General features: G+C 43.4%; 1 long non-coding RNA gene across 1 annotated transcript; it reads left to right on the top strand.

The window, feature by feature from the left end:
- The first annotated feature begins 913 nt into the window (after positions 1–913).
- Positions 914–13,824, top strand: LOC130149151 (uncharacterized). Its single transcript, XR_008821814.1, has 5 exons — positions 914–3,201; positions 7,461–7,625; positions 10,616–10,783; positions 12,034–13,098; positions 13,545–13,824. It is a non-coding gene; the product is annotated as an uncharacterized LOC130149151 (long non-coding RNA).
- The last annotated feature ends 1,654 nt before the right edge of the window (positions 13,825–15,478 follow it).

The raw sequence follows: 15,478 nt of genomic DNA, 5'->3' as shown, positions 1-15,478 counted from the left end.
GGTACCTACAAGATTTAGGACCATTGATGAGTGATGAGAGGAACAAAGAACAGGCCACAGGTAGTTGTATTTCAGTCCCTTGTCTTTCCTGAGGTGAAAGCTGGGCAGTCAGGAAGCATGGTCCTCTTGGCTGGAGCAGCACCTGGGGTGGAGAGGAGATGGACCGTGCATTGCAGCAGGGAAAGGAGGGGATGGTGTGTGCGAGGGAGAGAACAGGGGACAGGTGAGACAGGGATAGAGTGTAGAACCCGAAGCCACAAAGCTTGGATTCATTATCTCCACTGATAATGCTGCAGTGCTGTTGTAAATAAAAATTATCTTGTTTATATATTTCGCTTTTTGAAATGTTCATTTCTTCCATAAGACAGCTTTTTTTTTTCTATGCTTTTTTTTTTTTTTTTTAATGAAAAGAGGGCTTTTATTGAAAGACATTTTTTTCACTAGGAATTATGACTATTTAATACACTGGTTTTAACAACTCCCAGTTCCAAACTGCATTTTTCAGTCTCTGCATCGTGGTCCAACTCATCTTCAGCTTTCCTGAACACAGACATATTTACTCCTCTGTACCACACACGGTCAAAGCACTGACAAATCTAAACGTGCAAAGCAGATTCCTGCATCCTCACTGCCTTCTGACACTCTATCACATAGACCTTACAAAGGTCTTTTTATCAATGCTTTTTTATCAAAAGCAATGTTGCAGCTGGAGGAGGGAGAAATAGAAGGCCAATCTTTATTATCTTTCCTTCAACCACCTGGCAGAGCTGAAAGAAGAGACTGGCTTTTGGAATGCACAGGCTTTTCTGGGAGAAGTTAGGATTATTGTTTTATGGGGAAAGTGCAGCAAAGCAAAGGGAAGCATCTTCATGATAATCTTCCGTTAGACTGGGAGGATCAGATGTCTTCCTCCCTTGCAGACAGAGGACCACTTGCACAAGTCACTTATTGGCAGGTGTGATAAAAAAAAAAAGGGTAAAAATTATTGCTCATAAGAAATACATTGTGCTGGAATAGTCAGGAACTGTTCAAACTGTCATCTTAAATGGGGACACATGCCCTGCCATAATTTATTTATGCTACCTATTAGGTAATACTAAGTTTTTTCCTTGTTGCCTATAAAATACAAATGTTTCCCAATTAAACAGGGCTAGGATTGAGTAAGCACAACACTATCACCATCACTCCATAGCTAATTTCCTGGCAGGAGCTGTACTGAAATACAACGCAGGCCAGTAGCGTCTCTTAGCAGGCTGGATGCAGCACAGGCAAGCAGTGTCCCTTGGACGGCTGGAGGGGAATGCTTTTAGGACACACTGTCTGGGAGGACAGGAAAGAGACTATGCTGACAGCAAGGGGCTTCTCTCATGAAGAAATGGAGAAAAGCTGTTGGGCTCCAAAATGCCTTTGAATTCCGGGTGCTTCTGAGCTTTTATTTGCAAATCTAGGAGCCAGCTTAATTTATGATTATGGTTATGAATATTTTAGCTCATGCCTGGATTTCAGATGACCATTTACATAAGCCTGACACTTGCCCATGACTACATGAGGTCAGCCGACATGAATCACCTCCCAACCTGCCGTGAAGGCTGACACATGGTGATGGGTGGGGTTCCTGCGCTTGTTTTCCCTCTAGCAGCTGAGGACGTGGATGGGGGACAGCAAGGTCACACCCTGCACCATGAAGGCTGGAGATAACAGAGCCTGTCTTCTAGAGGCAGAGGGATTTCAAACCAGGCTGCCAGGCCACAAACTGAAAAGCCAGGGTGGTTGGATGGGTGGACACCTGAGAAGGGTGCATCTGCCCCAAGGTGCCCAAAAGCCACAGGGGCTAATGGCAATCATCACAGGGATGGTGTCTTCATGAGCCCAGATGAATAGTTGGTTTCTCTATATTTATTGCTCTGTGACCAACTCAGACTTGGGGATCTGAATGCAGTGAGACTGATCCTGCCTCAGATCTCCTGTTGTGTCCTGGCTTTTTTTAATTTAGGGTACAAAAGGTGACACCTTCCTGTTTTCAGCCAGCAAGAGCTTGTCAGCAATGTTGGAAACCACTGTCAGCAGACTTGGAAGGATGGAGCACCAAAAGATATTAATCTTTCCCCACACTCGGAGCTTGGAGATGCTTCCATTGGTATGATCGTTCCTTTGGGAAAAGGTGTCAGTTCTTATTTCTCCTTTAGCCCAGAATGAAAAACTGCTTTTTCAGTGCTTTCTGGAGCAGCTATCTTCCCCAGCACCTCCTGCAATGCCAGGACCAGGTCTGAGCCCTGGCTTGTCCTAACTGCAGACTCAGAAAAACTGTACATTTTCGCTCCTCACATGCTACTTTCCTTTCAGAGGGCAGTTATAAGTTGCAGAGCATTTGAGTACATCTTCTGGTCTGCATGAATAGGACACAAAAAGGTGGGCTGGCTACTGATTGAGCTACACTCTCATCTGTAACAGTATCTCACAGCGAGTGGTACAGTGCAAGTACTATTTCTGGAGCAATGCTATGTGGACACACTTTTATGTTTTATGGAGAAATATTCCACCATCTACAGCTTAAGCTTCAGGTCACCTACGTGCCTTGGACAATTGTGTGTGCATGGAGCCCGTCCATAGAGCCTAGTTACTGCTGACATTGACTGAAACATTGGTGAGCATTTCCATGGTGAGCATTTAGTCTGTTGTGGGATTTGTTTGTAGTCCTTTTCTGCTCAAAAGCCTAAGCAAAAACCTGGAAAATGTTGAGACAAAGGCAAGAATGGTAACCAAGTGTATGGAAGACTCTCAAGTCAGAAACAATAGGGATGGTTTGTATTTTTCAGCCAGGTGAAAAGAAAATTTTCTTTTTTTTAAAAAAAAAAACAAAACAGAAAAAAGAAAAGGGAGATGGCAGAGGTCTGTAACATTATAAATGATACAGGGGCGTCGGGCATGGATTTGACTTGTCATGATTTCTTGCAATACAGGAACTAGGGGTCAGCAAACGAGGCTGGGAGGACAGGCTGGTTCTTCATGCAAAAGAACTTCCTGCTGAAGAAGGCTGTGGCTGCAAAAGGCTTGTGGGGGCTTAAGGTGAAGCTGGACAAGCACTTGAAAGTGCAATACATAGTGAAGTAGAAAGGCCACATGAGGCTCAGGAAATCCCATCAGCTGAAGATATTTAGACATCTTCCCTGTGCATGCTTTCCTGACTGCTGTGAAAGGTAGGTTGTTATGAGATGGCAATGGCTGTCACCAGCACCTTTCAACTAATAAGTCCTAACTAGTGGGACATGACCAAATGGAAATATCTACAATAGTGAGCAACATGAGCTCGGTGTTTGTAAGAGACAATGTGTTTCATCCTGCATTTTTCTGAGGGTTTTTTTGGCTATGTCCACTCTCATGATGCAGTAGGAGTAAGGCAGAGCAAAATGCTGTGGAGCAAAGTGGTTGGTGCTGTGGGCTCGATGTGCACATTGTACATAGTTCAGGGCATTTTACTTTTGTCTAACTTTTCTTTGGTCCCAATATGTTTGGCTTCTTGATCTTACTCCCTTAGCTCTAAATCAGCATAGACTTTTCTTAGACCTAAATCTGGTGGGGTTTTTAACCAGAGGGGTTTGAATGCCTCCATGGGTGTGTAGAATTATGGCATATGTGATGATATTTTTCATGAACATTCTGCCAGCAGATAGGAAAACACAATGTTTGTAGGGCAATACGGAAAAGATCAACAGGTCTCTTTCTTTGGAAAGGATCTGCATGTTCTGCCTCCATTCCATCATGGCTCCTAAAGAGTAATCTTCTGTCCTCTGTAAGCAGGGGAGGGAGAGTCCCTGGGTACTTGTCTTTGCTAGGTGAATTAACCTGAACTCTAACATGGATTCTGTTTCATAAATTATTAATTTTTCATCACTTCACGGATAAACACTGATTATTTTATATTGACTTTTCTGGCCTATGCATGAGCATCTACAGCGTCTCTGTTGAAATGCAGAAGCTAACACACTTAAGTGTGCCAAATGCATGGTATCTTTTGAAAAGGTTTTCCAGAGCCCCTGTCTCTTGACCATCATGCCCTGGAAGCATGGATAATTTTTCATGATTTACAGGGGTATGATTTCCAGGCTGAGTCAGCTTCTCGCAGCATAGGCTGGGCCTCCAGAAGTCCTAGCGTTGCTCCCAAGTGTGGATGTAATAAAACTAAGTGCATTGCGCAATTAGGTTGGTCTCATTTGGTGGGGGTTGTCTTTCAAGAATGAATGTGGATGTAGATAATCAAGCTTATATTGCAGTAATAGGAGATTAAATGTTGCGGTTCTGGCTTCCTTCTTCAAAGGTGATCAAACTGTAACAGAAATCTGCCTAAGACCAGTCTTACACCACAAAGGCTGTTTGTCCATGAGAGAATTAGAAAATGAACATCATCCATTCCTGGGAAAGCACTGAAGCAAAGAACTGGGGTTCAGGATCAAAGACCCAGAACTGGAGAGGGGGATTCATTCAAAGCAGTAGCCCCCAAAGACATTTGCATTCCAGTCATTTTATGTCAAAATCCCATGAAAACCAGATGCAAAAATATTCCTGGCTTCTAACATCACAAAGAACTAAGTATTTAGCTCCCAGACCCAAGAGGGTGTTAGCAGCAGGGGTTATCAGGGAATTAGATGAGGGTTTCATCCCTCAGCGGCAACCTCAGGCACCCACAGTGCCGTTGGCCTGGCAGGGCTGCAGGAATCGCTATGCACAGAGGAACGTGTTTTCCATCTGCAGAGCAGACGTGGGGTTCGGAGAGCGAGCAGCAAGTGAAGCATTCCCTCCACTAAATGCCAGCTCATGGCTCTGGCACCAGCTGACCTCACTGCTTCGAGCCCACCCTTTGAACAATGTTGTTTCTGCTGACAGCCCCCTGGCTCCACTCCATCCCCAGGATCAGGTGTCCAGAGGCTCTTATTTGCCACATGGATAGTGCGTTGGCCCACAGAATCTTGAAAAGCATGGCATGAGGCTGTAACAATACTGAGGAAAGATCGGATGATGTGGGTAGTCTTCCACTTCAAGAAGCATGAATGTGACTGAGATCATCACATTCCTTAGACACCTTCTCTCCAGTAAAGGAAAACTAAACCAAATCTGTGGAGGAAGTTTAATCAGTTCGGGCCAGACCCTCAGGAGTTATAACTCAGCATCATTCCCCATATATCCATGGGACCACGCTGGCTGTCACCAGCAGAGAGCTTGGCTTCGTGGGCTGATGAGAAGGATGAAGGCTGTGGAGAGGATCGATCAAGGCTGAAGTGACACAATGAATCAATTATACAGCTGTAGGGAGGCGGGGAGGTTCGTTGAATGAAGGACCTGTGGTGGTGTGTTCAGGTGTGAGCTGTGTAACCTGATGGTACGGATGTGACACAGGAGCCCTATGCCTGTGCAGGCCATGTTTGTATTATTGAGTGAAAAATGCCAGGGAGTATTCCCAAGCACTGGAAGATGGCTAAGTTTATACTTTTGACTTGTTAGCATGTTCCCTGGCACGGTTTTGCCTGGGCCAACTGGCTGTCTTCCAAAAAAATCCCTGTGCACAATTTGATGTTAGTATAAACCGGGGCCCAGTCCCATATGCAGTTTGAGATACTTACCACCACCCTGTGTTTGTAAGAGAGTTTCTCTGGAAGGACATGGGCCATTCTATATCAGCTGGTATCACTGCCAGAAAAAATATTTTTTGGTGCATATAATTATTTAAAAGTATGGCTGTCATCTCAGGTAACCTGACTGTAGGCTGGGGATGGCATTAGCTGAGGTAGAAATGTATGTGGGGAGCCAGGCTGGTTCTTCCAGGAATCTCAACTGCCTATGTGTCATGTGTCACTGTCTTCCAAAAGTCAGATATTTGTTCCCTCCCTGTTCATGATGAAGAGATGTCCAGAGGGAGTGTCTAAAGTGGGTACATGCCTAAGACAGGTAGGATACTGTTCTCCATTATTTGTAGAGAGAACATGGGCATCAGTATTAGGAGTCATCTCCCCAAAGTGCCTCGGAGATAAATGGAAGAGAAATGGTCCTCCTTCTTTTTCTTCCTTCTTCCTTAGGTTTCCTCCTTCAGTCCACTGAAATCCTGGAATGGATAGTATGATGTACCAAGCAGTGTGATCTGAAGTGGGTGACTGACATCTCCCACAGCACAAATCTCAAAATTCGTAGATGTTCAGGAGATTTCATCTAAATTCCTGAAAATATTTATGTTTGCTAACAAAAACCCCAGTAGTTATTTGAGACAGTGCAAAATCCCAGTGCCTTGCAACCTTTGCAGCATTTACCCAAGGCAGTATGAGCAGAAGGAATTGACGAATTGAAGAATAATTTGGAAAAAAAAACAACCAAAAATTTGTTAGAGGGACGTGAATACCTCCTCCCAGAAATATAGCTAGAAATGACACCTCTGCATGTTAAGGTATGTTGTACCTAAATATGGTAAGAGTAACAAGCCGATAAAAAAAGGAATCGTTTGCTTACTTGCAATTGAAATCAAAGAGAGTTTTCAATTAATATGCTGTTTGGGTTAGGCATTAATGAGTTATTGCATGGAATACATTTGCAATGTAGCTCTGTCTTAAAATTTGGGGTTACTGGGGAGGGGGGAAGCTAAAAAGTGCTTGTACTTCTGAGGTTAAAACATTGTGTGAAGGCTACAGCTGAAGCTTGAGAACATAATACTAAGGGATAAAGCTAGTGTCTTTGGATGCCCATGGTGTTGCAACCTTTCATGGTATTTCTAACTGCAAACAGGTTTCAGTTATGCATCCATGTTTGGGAACCTGAGAGTGAAATTTGGTAACTGTTGTCTGTATTACTGGTGTTGCAATTATTATTTTTACAATAGTGCTTTGAGTTCATCATCACAGAGCAAGCAGAACGCAGTCAGGCGAGGTGCTGTATAAGGCCAGAAGCAATGGAAAGTACTTTTTCCAAAATCAACTTTGCTTATTCACATACGTAACTGTCATGGGGAGAGGTGACATAGAAATACAGTGGGGGGGAAGAAATTGGGTGAAACTGGGCAAAAATGTTCTGGTTTAGGATGGGTAGACAGACAGATTCTGACTAATCAAAAGAATTGAGCACAGGCATGAGAAATAAAACATCCTATACATTCACTTCTCCCCTCTTTTGGAAGGGAGGAAGGGATGGAGGGATAATGAAAGGGTTGGATGCTTATCATGCACTCCCTTCCCCGGCTGCTCAAAACACACTGCCCTGCCAGTGAGGCAATATATGATTTCCAGCTGTGTAAAGCCACAAACGTATGGTTTACAAATATTTGACCAAGAAAAATATCCTTGCAGGGCTATCCTTGTTTTGCTCTCATATTCAAATGAAAATACTTCTTAAAGGGAGGTTTTTCTGAGACAAATCTTGGGCAGGACATGTATCCGGAGCGAGCAACGCCCTTGATTGGTGTTTTCTTCTTTTGCTGTAGGTAGATCTGCAGGCAAAGGGATACTCACCAGGCGGCCAAGTCAACAGCTAGCCCAGAATTACAGCCTTGCCTCTAAGTGAGAGCACGAGTTAGTAACAGCCCTCCCAGCCTTTTATCAGAAGATCTGGGAATCAACAGGACCTGAATGTCTGGCTGTTTCTGTAAAGAGGTACTCATTCTGCACCTTTTATTGGGGTACAATCTCTACACTTTGAAAAGTGTTGGTTGGGTGTTCACCCTTTTTAAAACTAGGTTGTATCCACTTGGTTCAGATCGAGGTCTCTCCAGTGATGTCCACAGCTAACATCCCTAGCTTGGATGTAAAATAGGGATGATGCCAACGTAGGTGTCTCATGTCTGGTGCAAGAAAAACATAGCTTAGCTGCAGACTGCTCAGGAAATACATGCTTGATCTCAGGAGGGATTTGTAGACTCCTTCCAGCAGGGTGATAGCTATGGAAGGAGGTCTCTACACTCGCAGGTATAAAAGGAACCATAGGATAATCCATATGTGGCTGGAACATACTTTTATCTTATCCAAGATCGAAGAGAACTGAGATTGGAAAGATGCAATCAAGGCTTGATAGATTTTTGTTTGCTTTCTGTCAGAGTGGGTGCCTGTGGGGTGGGATGAAGGGAAGGGGAAGGGGGCTGTGCCTGAGTGCAACAGCTGTTATGTTAATGAGAGTTTAACGTGTGAATTGCCTTGTCCTCACCAGCAAAAGCTCTGGGTGATAATACTGAGGTAAGTGTTAAATGCATTCATGGGCACTTGTCACAGGTAGCCAACTGCTCTTGCAGAGGTTAGCATCAGGGGAAGCAGAAAAAGTTACCTGTCTAGTTAAACCTCACCGGCTCAAGTGATCCCCCGTGCACTTTCTTCAGCCTGAATTAACAGGTGACATTCAGGTGATGGATGGTGATGGTGATGTGGTCAGCAAGAGGAGGCTGTGGGATCAGTTTCTTGTGCACCCTTGTGCAGGTCACTACATCTTCAGGTGTCTCTGCTTTCAGAATAAGGGAAAATTATACCTGCAGCTAGGGCAGGAGCTGGATATAGCCGTGAGACTGATGGTGGTGGGTGCTGGAGCATGGCATTTGTCATCCAATATCCTGGTGCTTCCCTTCCACTGATGCAGATGACATCAAGTAAATGCTGTTTAAGCAGGACTGAATCTTGCAGGCTTTTCAGTTAGTGTGTTGGTGAAATTCATCTGAACCACTCTGGATTTTTCTCCAGGATGAAATGAGTTATCTGTGGTTGTCACAGATATGTAGTTAGATGAACTCAGTGCTCCTGCCTCCCAGTTCCCCTGTGGTGAGGAAGGGTTGATAATGTTGCCTGATCTGTCAAAGAGAGTCCAGTCTCTCCACTGCCATGGGTAGCAACAAGTTTTGTGGGAATCTTGCTATCTTACTGTAAATAGTAACCCCCATAACATTATGTTGGAAAGCTCTTTGTGAAATTAAATCTCAAATTCTGATCAGATTTTTTTTTCATTTGTTCCCCCCCCCAAGTCTGCCTGACTAGTCATACCAGATATTTGTTTTTACATTTCTAAAACATTTCTAAAACATTTCCAAGCAAAAAAAAAGACTGGAGTTTAACTGCACATCAGTAAATTATCCTGAAAACTTCCCCAAAAGCAAACAAGGGCAAATTCTTCCCAGCCTTTGTATAAAATCTTCTGGCATCATCAATAACTACGTTTGTTGAGATGAAACTATACGAGTCTTTCCACTAAATCTGAGATATATAGCACACACTCTTTTTTATGAATTAAGAGAAGGAAGACATATCTGAAGAACTGGTGTTTATAAATAGGCTTTTGACTGTAGCTGAAGTCTATGGGTACAGTATTTAATTAACTCACCTGCTCCATCAGTAATTCCAGTGGGCCAAACTGGGTTGTGTAGTGTCTCACTGTTCAGCACAGATGTTTCGATTCCTTAGTTTGACCTTGCAGTTCTTTGGATGCCTCAATGGTCTGTCCTTAATGTAGCAAACAGGCTAGAGACTGCTTGGTTTGTACAAGAGCGAGCTTGGTTAATCCTGAATTGTTAAGGGCCATTCTTCATTCTATTGTTGGCAACGTGTCCACAAAGCAGGACATGCTGTCACAGAAGGAAATAAAAAGATGGATGAATGTCTTTGAGGAAGAGCCAGATGGTTAAGTGAGACAGCTGGCCACAGACAAACAAAAATTATGGCTAATGATCAAGCCAGGTACCAGCCAGAGTCAACAAGCTCCGTACTGGCTCATTCCAAATTTAGTGTCTAAACTTAGCAGGGCACCCTGATGTGCATGTAAACCTCCAAACTCTTCCTGTCCTGGAAAATGTTTTCACTTCTCTAATTTCATGCAGCAGACATCTACATTTCCAAGAGCAGCATTGGTGACATGTTTGAGAGTTTTAATAGCTGGAAAAAAAGGACAGTATCTCATTGTATTGTTCTGAAGTGCATCCATTAAGTTGTCTCACAAGCTCAAAACTTCTGATGGAGTTTCAGCTTCTATCCATCGTCACTCAGACCCTTCCCTTTTGTTTGGTTGGTGGCATCCTTAACAAGAATTAAGGATAAAGGAGATGGATGCAAACATCCCACCTCTCTGACAGACACTCAGTAAAGGATGATTCTGAACTCACGGTTCATCCCGAGGACACCTACATAGAAGGAAAAAAAATTCTGTTGTGTAAGGAAGTCAAAACTGGAAATGCTGTATTTTTGTAGGCAAAATTATATATTTATAATGAAAGGACGTCTTCTTCTCTGTGTCACAACTTTTTTTCTTTTTTAATGATAAAGAACATTATTACATATAATTTGAATAACAGTAGAGACATGTTCAGACACTGTAAATATTTGGAGAAAACACTTGGTTCATTTAAATCTGATTTCCTGGCTCATTTAAATCTGATTTCCTCAACAAAAAACAGTAACTCCCATTTCAAGATGAAAAGCCAATTCCTCTGTCAATCTGGACTTGGCTAGTGCTTCTGCTTGTAGAATGACACCCATTTGTGGTGGAGCAAACTCAAACGACTTTAACACACCTCATGCCAGTGCAACTTGTTCCCAGGTTTAAGGAGGTAGATCTTCTTTCCTTTTGTATACTTCCCAAAGCCTGTGCTCTAATTCTGCCTTTTCCTTTCAAGATTAAAGATTTCTTTGCCAGACCCTCCATAAGACTTTGCCTAAACCACCAGAAACTCAAACCCACCAGCAAACAAGAGAACCCTGAGTTTGCCCTTTACCCTGCAAATGCACACATTTTCTTTACCAATACCAGGAATCCCAAGGGCTCCCCCCCTACACTAATAAAGGTAAGTATGTACATAAACATTGGCAAGGGCAGGGCGGGGAGGGGGGGGTGATGAGGTGTTAAGTGGAAATTTCTTTACTTAGCAGTGTTGATTTGTGAGCCTTAGGGGAAATATGCTAGGGGCCTCTGTGAAGAGGCTCTGGATTGATTTTACTCTTATCCCCTTGTGTCAATCAGAGCGGTAATAAATAAATAAAAATAATGATTATATTTTTGTGCAGTTAGAGCACCATTCATCTAGAGTGCCCAGCATCTGTGAAAAGAATCATTGCTGTCTCCATTTAAAAAAAATAAAATATCTATAGTTTCACAGCTTAGGTCTCTGCATCCCGAAACGCTGGGCTTCAGGCAGTGAGGGAGTTATTAAGACAAGGTTGCCTGCATTTACATAAAACTTATCATGCATACTTCAGCTATTGAAAGCCAGGCTGGCTGGAATGCTGGGGTTAGCCAGATTACATTTCATACATGCATGCCTGACAACTTCACTTACCTAATTCCTACATTCAAAGAAAAAAATATGCTGGTGCCTCTTCCACACAACAAATGGATCCTATTAACTCAGAATAGCTTGGGTTTACCTTTATGGTTTCAGACTTCGTGGTAGTGTATTGTAGGGTTTATACCTCAGTTCTTCATGCTGAAGTAAAAATATATGGCCAGGTTTTAGCTAGGGCATGCTCTTTCCTTTCAAGGAAGGGGGTTATATTTGTGCATTTGCAAAGTATAAATATTTATGCACACAGTTTCAGTGATTGAAACTGGCTAGCTCTCTGGTAGGTCAGAAGTTCAATTCAGAAATCATCTTAGGTTCAAGTTTTCATGTCTCGGGATCTGTTTGGTATGAAATGGACTGAAATTTTCCCTGTGCTGGTCCCCCACCCATATCCTGGTGAGATTAATCTGGTTCATATGCCTCTGCGTGGCTGGGGTTCTCAACCCCTGAGAATGGGCTTTCATGTTTAGAGAAGATGAGCAAGGGGGTTGAACTGGCTCAAGTTCACACTGAGGCAAGATCATCCCTGTCCAATTCAGAGGCTATTCCAAATTAGCTTGCTCTCCTGGAGCCTGCAGCCAGGGATGCAGTTGGGGTTGAGTGGAAGTAAATGAAATTTACCCACATTTAATGCCACACAAATGTTGTTCCTCTAAATATCCCACTATGGAGGTTGCAAAGATAGGACACCTCTTCCGACTTCTTCACTTTTCACCTGCAAAACAGGTGAAATTACTTGCTTTGTTTCACTGTAGAACAGGCTCACCCTCTCCTGTGCTCCTGAGTCAAAACTGTGTGGGTACCTGGGGTGAAGACCCCTGAAACCCTGAAGCCAGAGCAGGGTTTGCTGGTAGAAGTGATGCCTTCCTTGCTTTTGGAATCTTCTCTGCCATCCAAAGCAACTCTTGCATCTCCCATTGGTGGTGTGTGCCCTCAGTCTGGCAAACTTTGGTAAGTGAAAGCCATTCACTGAGCCGCTGTGACTCCTGGCTTGGACAGAGTGGGAACAAACCAGGCCCTGAATCTACAAAATCATTATTCCATTCTCTTTAACGCAGTGGAAGGTTTGCTAAATATTAGGATTTGGAGGGACCCCCGCTGAGCTACTCCAAAAGGAGTTGGTCTTCCAAAATACAGTGAATATCTGCCCTCTGAGAAACAGACTTTGTAAAGTCTCTCCTCTTCAGATCCATAAATGACCTGACAGGCCCAAACTTCTGAGCTACATTTTCTGCCTCCTTTTTTTCAAGACCAGTTACCAAACACTGAATTTCCCTTAAAAATACTACTTCTGTAGGTTGTAACGCCCCCTTTTTACCTTCCCATGATGGAATGCGTCCACACAGCTTTTAATTTCTTTTTCTTTCTTTTTTTTTTTTTTTTTTAAAGAAAAGCATATGTCAAGTAAAAGCAGCTGAAATTAGAATAAACCATGCCACAAAACTACCTCTCTCTCTTCACCTCCTGCTTTGTCATAGATTTCATTGCATGGGGTGTTTTCACATTTCATTGCTTGCTTTCTGTATCAGAAGGGAGATGGTTTTTCATAAATCAGTAATTCCAAACAAATGGTAAAATGCTTCTCATCCTGCTCTAGCAAATACTGGTTTCTTCCACAGTATGGAAAAAGGCTGGAAGGGAGGATGGGGTGGATCATAAGTCAAAGGCCTGCTGAACAGCCTGTGGGATCTCCTCTCTGAATTCATTAAGCCACACAAAACAATCCTTTCCTGAAAGCCATCAGGAGTAAAACTCCACCAGTTCCACTGTGGCCAGGCTTCCCCTTTTGATTTCCACAGATAACTCCATTCCTGTGGCTGGTGAGTTCTTCTGAGGAATAACAAATAATGGCTTCATCTGCACTAGTAAATGGAACAGACCTGAGCTCTGGCTCAGGCGTTTCTCTGGCTCTGAAGCCAGCTAAGCATCGTCTGACCACATTTAAGTCATTAAACTTCCATTGTCTGCAAAATGGGGTGTCTGCATCTGAATTGTCTATGGGGAAATGGTCCCTGGGCTGTGCTAAATTCTGAAGCGTGCCTGCTTGGGAGTGTGCTTGTTGGTCTGGGCCAAAACCATGCTGGGGACTGTTGCAGCAATTTATCTGAGGGATTGAATTCTGGGGCCTGGGAAGGCTCCCTGGTGATGGTTTTTAGATTTATTGTTGGCAATATGTATCCAAAATGTCCTTACGGCACACTAATGGGGGAAAAAACTTCTTCTACGCCCAGGTTACACCACTGTGGTTTGTTGTCTCATTGCACAGGTGATCTGTGGATGAACCAAATAGTGAAGCTGTTCTGAGAAAGCAGAAACAACCTGGCTGAGTCCTATCAGCAGCTCAACGCATCTTCCGTGGCCAATGCCAACTGCTCTGAGCAACGACAGCAAACTTCACATGTTAACTAACTGTCTCTGGAGGACAGTCTCTTGGACACGGGCTTCTGGGAGCCATGCAGCTCTCCCAGCTCTCTTCAATGTTGCCTTCTACCTTGGACTGCCTTTTGAGCTGGGGCAAAGTATTTGCAATGCACCTCTGAAGCAGGAAAATGGCTTCTTTTTAAAATAAAAAAATCTTTAATATTTTTATTAAAACTTATAATTTAAAAACTTTATTATTATCATTATTACCATTATTATTATTACTATTATTTTTATTTTTATTTTTATTATTATTATTTTTCCCAGAGGAATGTCTGTGTTTTAGTCAGTTCTGGGTGTCAGGGCCAAGGTTGAGCATTGTTATGTTGGGATCTGGGAGATGGGAAGACTGACTTTGTCTAGTAAAGCTGCCTGTCTAAAATAAGATGGTGCAAGGACAGAGGGAAGATTAAAGAAGAAAAGGGTTTTAATCCCCTCCCTACCCTGTGATTCACATCCACCCAGTGATTCCTTCATCTCTGATTTTTAACTGAAGACTGATATCAGAGAAACACTTGCTTCTCATTGAATCTGGGTGGAAAACAAAAATAAGATCCCCAAGAACCTCTTCCAGCCCGAGCGCTGGCAGGGCGCCAGGGAATGTGGGGAGGACCAGGCTGTGGGGTTGGAGGAATGCAGGCCTTCCTATCTCTTTTCCCAAACATTCCCTTCTGCAGCAGACTAAATATTTTCACATGCTGCTGCTGGAACACCCAGGTTCATGGTCAAACAGAGACGCAGGGAGCAGAGATGGCTTCGTGCTCCTGGGGTGATGGTCCTCATTACAGCCTGGCCTGGGGCCAGTCGCCTGGCACGGGGTATCACATTGCAGTTTGCCTTCCTACATCCAGTGTTTTTCATCTCCTTTTTGTTTTATTTCCATTGCCCTCTTCTATTTTCACTTTGTATTGCTCTGTAGGAATGGACTTCACCCCACTGTTCAGCGGGTTTTGTTGTCCTCAGTGCATCTGCTAGGGAAGGAGCCACTAGGAAAGTTGTGTGACCTTAGAAAAACCTGCGCCCCATGTACATCAGGCTCCTTTGTCCTTAACATGTGGCTGGCCATGATTATTGCAGCTTCAGGAGTTCAAGGTGGGTCACTGTCTGGGAATGGGTAAAATGAAGTTCCTATTGCAGTCCCCTGCCAAAGACCCCTTGACATGGTCCTGGGCAAGTCAATTAACTCTCACCCACCTTGTGAAATTGAGATGAAAGAGGTTTCCTTGCTTTATACAGGGTATTGTAGGGCATGTTTATTTACGATTCTGAAGTACTTCAGTGTTGAATAGAAAGAGGCAGTAAGAAGATGTAGATAAATTTCTTGGTAAGGAAGATGCTGGGGGAAGCCTGATTTCAGTTTCTCTTCAGGCATGTAAAATAATGAACAGGACTGACCTTTGGTGATGATCTTCCCCTCCTCATGTGGAATTCAGCTAGTGCATTCATCCACATAAAGGTAGCTAGTTACATGTGAGCTGGGTATCTCTGACCTCGTTATAATTGAGGGACATCTAGTTAATAAGGTAAAGCTATAAATCTCTCCCTAAAGACCTGCATTTTGTCAGCTGAATTTGTTTCTAGATCCTGTTGAATAAAACGACTAGCTTTCCACCATCCATCTAAGATCCATAAGGAGTTTTGGTCGCTAGTGTGAGATTCAGTTGCCCAGACACAGATGCTTGGGACCATTTGCAATACGTTGGGCTGGTCTGTCTGGTCTCCCCCAGAGGGGAGGAGGTTTCCTATAGATCCTCTGTTGTATCTCCAAGCCCCATATAG

Source organism: Falco biarmicus, chromosome 4 (genome assembly GCF_023638135.1).
Source record: "Falco biarmicus isolate bFalBia1 chromosome 4, bFalBia1.pri, whole genome shotgun sequence".
NCBI lineage: Eukaryota > Metazoa > Chordata > Aves > Falconiformes > Falconidae > Falco > Falco biarmicus.
Note: the sequence above shows the minus strand (reverse complement) of the source record. Positions and strands in the feature narration are given on the sequence as shown.